This window comes from Choloepus didactylus, chromosome 9 (assembly GCF_015220235.1).
Source record: "Choloepus didactylus isolate mChoDid1 chromosome 9, mChoDid1.pri, whole genome shotgun sequence".
In the NCBI taxonomy this organism is placed as follows: Eukaryota; Metazoa; Chordata; class Mammalia; order Pilosa; family Megalonychidae; genus Choloepus; species Choloepus didactylus.
Window position 1 is genome coordinate 65,537,015 of NC_051315.1, and position 8,165 is coordinate 65,545,179.

Here is an 8,165-nt window from a genome sequence, read left to right on the forward strand (position 1 = left end):
AAGTGAGTAAATGGAGGGAATGGGCAACAAAAGTGTTTAGCAATACTCAGCAAGGGGTAACCCAACCCAGAGCTAGAGCATCTCAGAACAATGGAAATCATGGATTTTAGAGTAACTAAGGCACTAACAGTGACATCATTCTGTGGGTCAAAAATATCACATATGATTGTTTTGGACAAGGGTACTGTCTAACAAGCCATGAGGGAAACAGAGCAGGATTTGGGCTGGGGGAACTCCAGAAGCAGCAATTGGCAAAAGGATAGAAGGTTTAATTTTGATTTTAGAATTTTAACTATTGACAATTCTCTTCAATGATCCTAATTCATAAATTAACATAAAAGTTTATGTTACATGGTATTTTTCTCATAGTAACACTGAAATGTGTAAATATTAGACACATTTGTGTATTGCAAAATTACTAGGTTTTGTATGAGCAATTGACTTAGTAAGATAATTTTCTTAAAAATCTCTCTAATTTAAAGTATCGCCTTTGAAAATGCAAAAAATCAGGGAATATAGATGCTACTTAAAACAAAATTAACTGACCCCTACTTCACTCAGTTTACAAAAATTAATTCAAAATGGATGAACAACCTAAATATAATCACTAAATCCACAAAACTTTTAGAAGAAAACATTGGGGAAAATCTTCAGAACCTTGGATTTGGCAATGAATTCTTAGATATGTCACCAAAAGCATGAGCAACAAAAGAAAAAATAGATAAATTGGATTTAAAATCAAAAATTTTTGTGCATCAAAGGACATTTTCAAGAAAGTGAAAAGAGACCTACAGAATGGGAGAAAATATTTGAAAATCATGTATCTGATAAAGATTTAATATATAAGTAACTCAAAACAACAAGAGAACAAACAACTTATTTTAAAATGACATTCCTACAAAAATATGTACAAATGGCCAATAGGCACATGAAAAAATGCTCAACATCATTAGCCATTAAAGAAATACAAATCAAAACCACAATAAGATACCACTTCATACCCATTAGGATGACTATTATTTTAAAAACAAAATACCAAGTATCAGTGGAGATGTAGAGAAATTGGAACCCCCATGCATTGCCAGTGGGAATATAAAATGGGACAGCTGCTGTAGAAAACACTTTGGCAGTTCTCAGAAATTTAAACAGAATTACCATGTGACCCAGCAATTCCACTTCTAGGTAGGTATATACCAAAAGAACTGAAAGCAGGGACTCAAACAGATACTTGTATATCAATGTTCACAGCATCATTCACAATGGCTGAAAGGTGGAAACAACCTAAGTGTCCATCAACAGATGAATGGATAAACAAAAATGTGATATGTACATATAATCAATACTATTCAGCCATAGAAAAGAAATGAAGTTCTGATATATGCTACAACATGGATGAACCTTGAAAAAACACTAAGTGCAATTAGCCATACTAAAAAAGGCAAATATTGTATGATTAAACTTCTACAAAATGCCTAGAATAAGCAAATTCATAGAAACAGAAAGTAGATTAGAGGTTACCAGGAGCTGGGGTGAGGGAGAAGGAGGATTTATTGCTTAACAGGTGCAGAGTTTCTGTTTGGGGTGATGAAGAAGTTTTGATAATGGATGGTGGTGATGGTAGCATAACACAGTAATTGTATTTTTTGGAAAAGTCTTTAATCTCTGTATGTGCAATGAGATATATTTAGGTAAAGTAAACAAAAGTTATTTATAATATTTTATTAACATTGGGTTTTACTTTTTTTAAATGAGGTAACCACTCTTACATTGCTTCATATCTCATATAGTTTCCTTGAATGCTATCCTTCAATTACCTCAAATTTCAAACAATATGAGAAAGGCCAATTTAAAGACAATAAAATATTAAAACCTTAAGGAAGATTCTATGAGAATGTTGTTGCTATAAATCTTATAGTAAGATAGAAACTTGTCACCAACAACATATACTCCCTCCTCTTCACCCCTGTAGCCTCTGTTCTTACAACCTCTTCAGCCACCCTATGACCTACTCACCCTTCTCAGTGACTTAATTATTTAGCTTTTCATTTTTACTCATCCTGTCAGTACAGGGCTCTTACTCATTTCTCACTGCAACCCAAAGTAGACTTCACTGTCACCTTGCAATCCTAAATCCACTCCCACCCACCATCCCACACCAGGCAGGTTGTACACTGCACAATTCCAGAGAGTATCAATCAGTTTTTGAAGACAGTTTTTCTGCAGATGGCAGTAAAATGTCTTGAGGAAGGGGACTTTTTCCAATTTTGCACAAAGGCACCCTATGAGGCTGCTTGACCCCACACAAAGCAGTGCTTAACAGTCAGGTTGTAGAATAAAGACCTACCAGGCTGTCTACTCTATCCTTTCAATCCCTGGAATCCTAGCCATAGAAAAAGACGACATCAGGCCCTGCCTCCTCTCCAGAAATAGTGCTCAGCTGTGGAATCCTCCGGGTTCTACTGCCTTCATCCCACCTGCTGCGCCAAGGAGGAGGCTGGTTCTTGTCTGAGTTCTTCTCCCAACAATTCTCTTCCCACCAAAAAAAAAATCCTATTCACCACCCACTTCTATTTCATGCAGATTAGGAAGCAAGTCTACTTAAGATTCTTTCCAGATTTTCTATATTTGGACTCCCCCAGTGTCTTGTCTGGGTTACAGGAGATGCAAGAGCCACTCATAGCATGTGTAGCCATGGGTTCCAGGAAGCCCAATCAAAGAAAGACTGCCTGAGTTCCCCAAATTCAGGCCAGTGTCCCCACGAGAGTTACACAGCTTAACATCAATCAGGTGGTCCCAAAGGGTCCAGAATAGAACATGGTGGGGATCAAGTCTGAGCCAGGAATCAAAGACTCAGCCTATGACATATTTAATAGCAGGAAATAATGTTTTTAATGTTTTATGTCACAACATATTTTGTCACAATTTTCTAACTAATTATCTCACAAATGATAGGAGAATACTCTGTGTTTCAAGGAAGAGTGTTACCACAAAAATTTAAACAATTGTTATCATCACTGTTATTGCTTTGCACAGTGGATAAGCTGTTGTCAACTTGCAAGCCCAGCTTAATGTCTCCAGTTCACCCTGTGCATTTACTTGATTATCAAGGTGTATTTAAATGTATGTATCTTGGTCCTGCATTAATTAAGATGGCAGAGTGAGGCAATGTAGGGCTCATCCCCTCACAGAAGCTTTGAACGACCAGCAAGAACTGCCAGAAACATCTTTCTCAAAGCTCCAGAAAACAGTCTAAGGGTTTCAATAACAGGGAGAGCACTGCATCAAGGAAAGGGCCACTTAAAAGTGGGAGGATCTCCGCACTCCCTTTTATCCAGTGTATGGATGGATGAGCAGAAAAATGGGGACAAAAACTAAATGAAAAATAGGGTGTGATGGAGGGATGATTTGGGTGTTCTTTTTAACTTTTATTTTTTATTCGGATTCTGATTCTTTCTGGTTAAGGAAAATGTTCAAAAATAGATTGGGGTGATGAATGCACAACTATAAGATGGCACTGTGAACAGTTGGTTGTACACCATGGATGATTGCATGGTATGTGAATATTTTTCAATAAAACTGAATTTAATTAAAAAAATACATTAGGGAGATATGTTGGAGCTTTCTGCATGGATTTTGTTTGAAATTATTTCAAAATAAATTGCTTAACAAACAAAAAAGAGTGGGAGGATCTCGTGGTGCCCTGGCTGGCCCATCCCCCACCCCTCACCCCTTTTTGCAGACCTGGGCCATGTTCCCAGTGCTCAGATCCTTGGTTCCAGTTCCAGAGGGAGCAGAGTAACCCTCATGCACATACTGGGAGCAAGTATATCTGGCCCAGTCTGTCTTGTTGTGGGCTGAATGACTCTCTGTCCCAGAACTTGCCCTGCATATAGAAGGCCCCTTATTGAGCACTCCTACAGAATGCTGTGGGAGAGCTATCAAGTCATATTACCTGGGGCAAGGGATTGCTGCTATAGAACATAGTGCAGTGCCCAGGACAGTGAGGAAACTTTCCTAGGGAAGAGGGAACATTCAGAACCAAGTAAATGGGCAAGAGATTGCTGGGAACAGAACATGTATCACAGTGCTCAGGACAGTGAGGAAACTTTTTTCTAGGGAAGAGGGGACAATTCAGAAAACACCTGTAGGCCCAAGACAAAGCACATATGCAGAAAAGATCAGGGAGGCCTGGAGCTATTCTCTATATTCATTGTATGGATACACCCTAAAGGAGAGCACTTGCACAGGTCAATCTGCAAAGACTGGGAGAGGTGTTTTCTTTGTTTCCTTCTTCTTGTTTCTTTTTGTTAGCTCCTGGCATTCAAGGAAAGCTCTATCATGACACTAGCTAGACACAAGCTTAAAGAACAAATGCCCCTGAGTCTAAATTCCAGTGATAATACACTAAAATATCAAAATGCCCAGGTTTCAACAAAAGGTTACAAAACTTACAAAGAAACAGGAAGTGATGACTCAGGCAAAGGAGAAGATTAAAGCATTAGAAACCATCACTGAGGACCAGACCTGGGACATGTCAGGCAAAGACTTTAAATAAATGGTCCTAAATATGCTCAAAGAACTGAAGGAAAACATGGAGAAAGGAAATCAGGAACACGATAGAGGAACACAAAGAGAATATCAATAGAGAGTGGAACTTATGAAAAGGAACCAAACAGAGCTCAAGACCACATTAACAGAAATTTAAAATTCCCTAGAGGGAATTCAATAGCAGATTGGAGCTGGCAGAAGAAAGAATCAGTGAACTTGAAAATAAGACAATTGAAATCATCTAATATGAGGAGAAGAAGGAAGGAAAAATGAAGAAAAGTGAACAGAGCCTGAGGAACCTGTGGAACAACATCAAGCCTCCCAGTACATGCATTGTGGGAGTTCCAGGAGAAGAAAGAAAGGGGAGAGTGAATATTCAAAGAAATAACTGCTGAAAGCTTCCCAAATTTAACAGAAAATATGAATATACACATTCAAGACACTCAACGAACTCCTAACAGGATAAACCCAAAAGACCCATGCTAAAGCAAATTTTATTCAAACTGTAGAATGCCAAAGATAAAGAGAGAACTCTGAAAGCCACAGGAGAGAAGCAGAATATCACATACAAAAGAGCCTCAATAAAGTTACATGCCAATATCTCACTAGAAACTATGGAAACAAGAAGGCAGTGGGGTGACATATTTAAAGTGCTGAAAGCAAAAAACTGCCAACTGGAAATTCTATATTTGGCAAAGCTCTCTTTCAAAACTGAGGGAGAGATTAAGATATTCCCAGATAAACAAAATCTGAGGGAATTCATCATCACTAGACTGGCCATACAAAAGATGCTAAAGAAAGTTCCGCAGGTAGAAAGGAAAAGATAGGACAATAGACAATAGATTAAAGCCATGTAAAGAAATAAAGATCTCTGGGGAGGATAATGACATGGGTAAATATAAATGCCAGTACTATTGAATTTGGTTTGTAATGCCACATTTCACTTCTTACAAGACCTAAAAGGCAAGTGCATAAAATGTAATAATAAATCAGTGATTTTGGACTCACAATGTATAAGCATGTAATATGTGACAAGAACTATATAAAGGTGGGGGAACAGAAGGTATAGGAAAATAGTTTGTACTATTGAAGTTAAGTCAATATCAAAGCAAATAATACTGTTATAGGTTTAAGATGCTAAATTTAAGCACCAAGATAACAACAAAGAAAATATTAGAGAGTATGTAAGCTCATGGATAGAGACATAAATTGGAATATGAGTTGACATGTTTGCAGGGCAGGGGGAATGGGGAGTTAATGCATAATGGCTATAGATTATGGGGAGATAGGAAAGTTTTAATAATGGAAGGTGGTTAGAATACTACAACATAGTGAATGTCATTAATCTCACTGATCCTACTGAATGGTATGCTTGAGAGTTGTTCAGGTGAGAGAGTTTATGTTGTATATATGTTACTGCAATTAAAAAAAAGAAAGAAAGAAAGAAAGAGCAAATGGAGAGACAATAACAATTAAAAGCAATACTTGATCCTAGATAGGACCTAACAAGGAAGGAGAGAAAGCTCAAATGGGCATTACTGGGACATATGAAAAAACTGGAAAATTGACTATAAGCTTTATATTAACATTAAATTTCTTAAACTTGATAACTGCACTTAAAGTGGTTACATAAGTGAATATCCTTGTTCTTAGGAAATGTACATGGCAGTATTAATTGCTTAAGGAACACTATATATATAACCTACATTCAAGTGTTCAGAAAATGGTTTGACAGACAGACAGACATATAGATAGAAGGACAGATAAATAGTTAGATGGACAGATAGATAGAATCATATGGCAAATTTGGCAAAATGTTAAAATTAGTGGATATGGGTATCTGGGGAATAGCAATATGTTGGAGTTTTCTGTATGGGGTTTGTATTGCTTTTGCAACTGTCCTGTAAGTTTGAAAGTATTTCAAAATAAAATGTTAATAATGAAATATATGTAGTTAATGTGAAATTTAACTTATGCTTTGGTGGTTCAAAGTCAAAGATGTAGAAAATAGGAAAAAGGCAAATTATAATACTTAGTCAAAATGGTCTCATTTGGAAATGGATACAAATTCTAATGCAGTTTATATCATATTTTGGCTTGAAAAATGATATGACAATCTAGAGCTTTTCTATAATTTCCTTAATTTTTATAATACTGATCAATTTAGTATAATTAAAAATATATGATCAATTTAGTATAATTTTTAAAAATAACTTTTGTCTGGAAAATTCTATAAGACTTTAAAATGGGTTTAAAAGAAAAAGAGAGAGGACTGAGTGTCCTGTAGGGCATTCTTTTGATTTATCTCCCATCTTTCATTGTCTTTGAGCTATTTTACTACTCTTTAAATTATAGGAAACAGACAATACAAATGATCCTTGACTGTCAAAATGCAAACAAAGCTATCAGTAGAATCTAATTGATTATTGTCCTATGTGTAGGTCAATTTTACATCTATTTGTAAATGCATTTCCTATGCCTATATATATGTGATTCTTTGAATTTTCCTTTGAATTATTTTAACAGCCTATCAGTTCCTTCTTTGATTAATGCATTAAATAAAATCTGGAATATATGTTCATTTTATATTTGTATGAGAGTCATGGTTTTACCTTCTTTTAGAAAATATCATTCAACACCTTAAATATTATTATAAAAGGTTACTTATTATAAAAGGTTACTTTAAGTATATCGTTTGACAAAATCTTCATTTGAGGGAGGTGATTAGAGCATATCCATCTCACTGGTTGTTCCAAACCAGATTAGCCCCAAGACCAAAGAACACACTTGGCACGGAGTTACCCATGAATTTAATTAGGGACTTATCAAACAGGAGATGATTTTCTCAATGGCAGCAGGTTGGGAGAGTGAAGCCAGCATTCCACCATTCCGGGGAGAGAGAGAGAGAGAGAGAGAGAGAGAGGACTGCCAAGTTGGGGGCTTATACAGATTTGTGACAAAAGAGTTCCTCGCGAGATTTGGTTACAATAAGTTCTCTTGAGATTTGGTTACTAACAGTGATTATGATTATCCTTGGGGGGGGTTGCCTATTGCCTGGTCATGTGGGCGGCTGCATGTGTCTCAGTAATGGAGGAGGGGGTGGGGACCTGGGCCCTGGGTCCTCACACTGGTGGTACAGAGAACTTGATTTCTTTTAAGTGCACTTCATGTATTTCTAGTAAGATGACTTTCCAGAAATTAAAATTTGTTCAATTCTGGCTTTTAAAAGGTGAAAAATAAATGAATTTCATAATTTATCTAAAAAAATTTAAGGATGAACCAATTGCAAGGCAATTGTAGGGCACTGTGCTATGCCTGAGTGTGGTGATGGAAAGTGAACTATAAACCCAATTGCAGGAACTGAATATCTCCATAACACTTCTTTAAAGAGTTTTACTAGCCAAGCTGCAAAGAGATTAGTAAAAGAATTATTCATACATATTTGGCTTTTTATTAGTATTATTAGTTTATGTAACCACAAAATTCTAGCATTGCATTGTACCATTGGGCCCCTTGCCCACCGTTCTGGGATTTGCATACCAGGGAAATATTTCACACATATCATCCATGCAATATTTCTAAATGTTCCACTCTGTGGTTAAATTCATTCTTTTAAT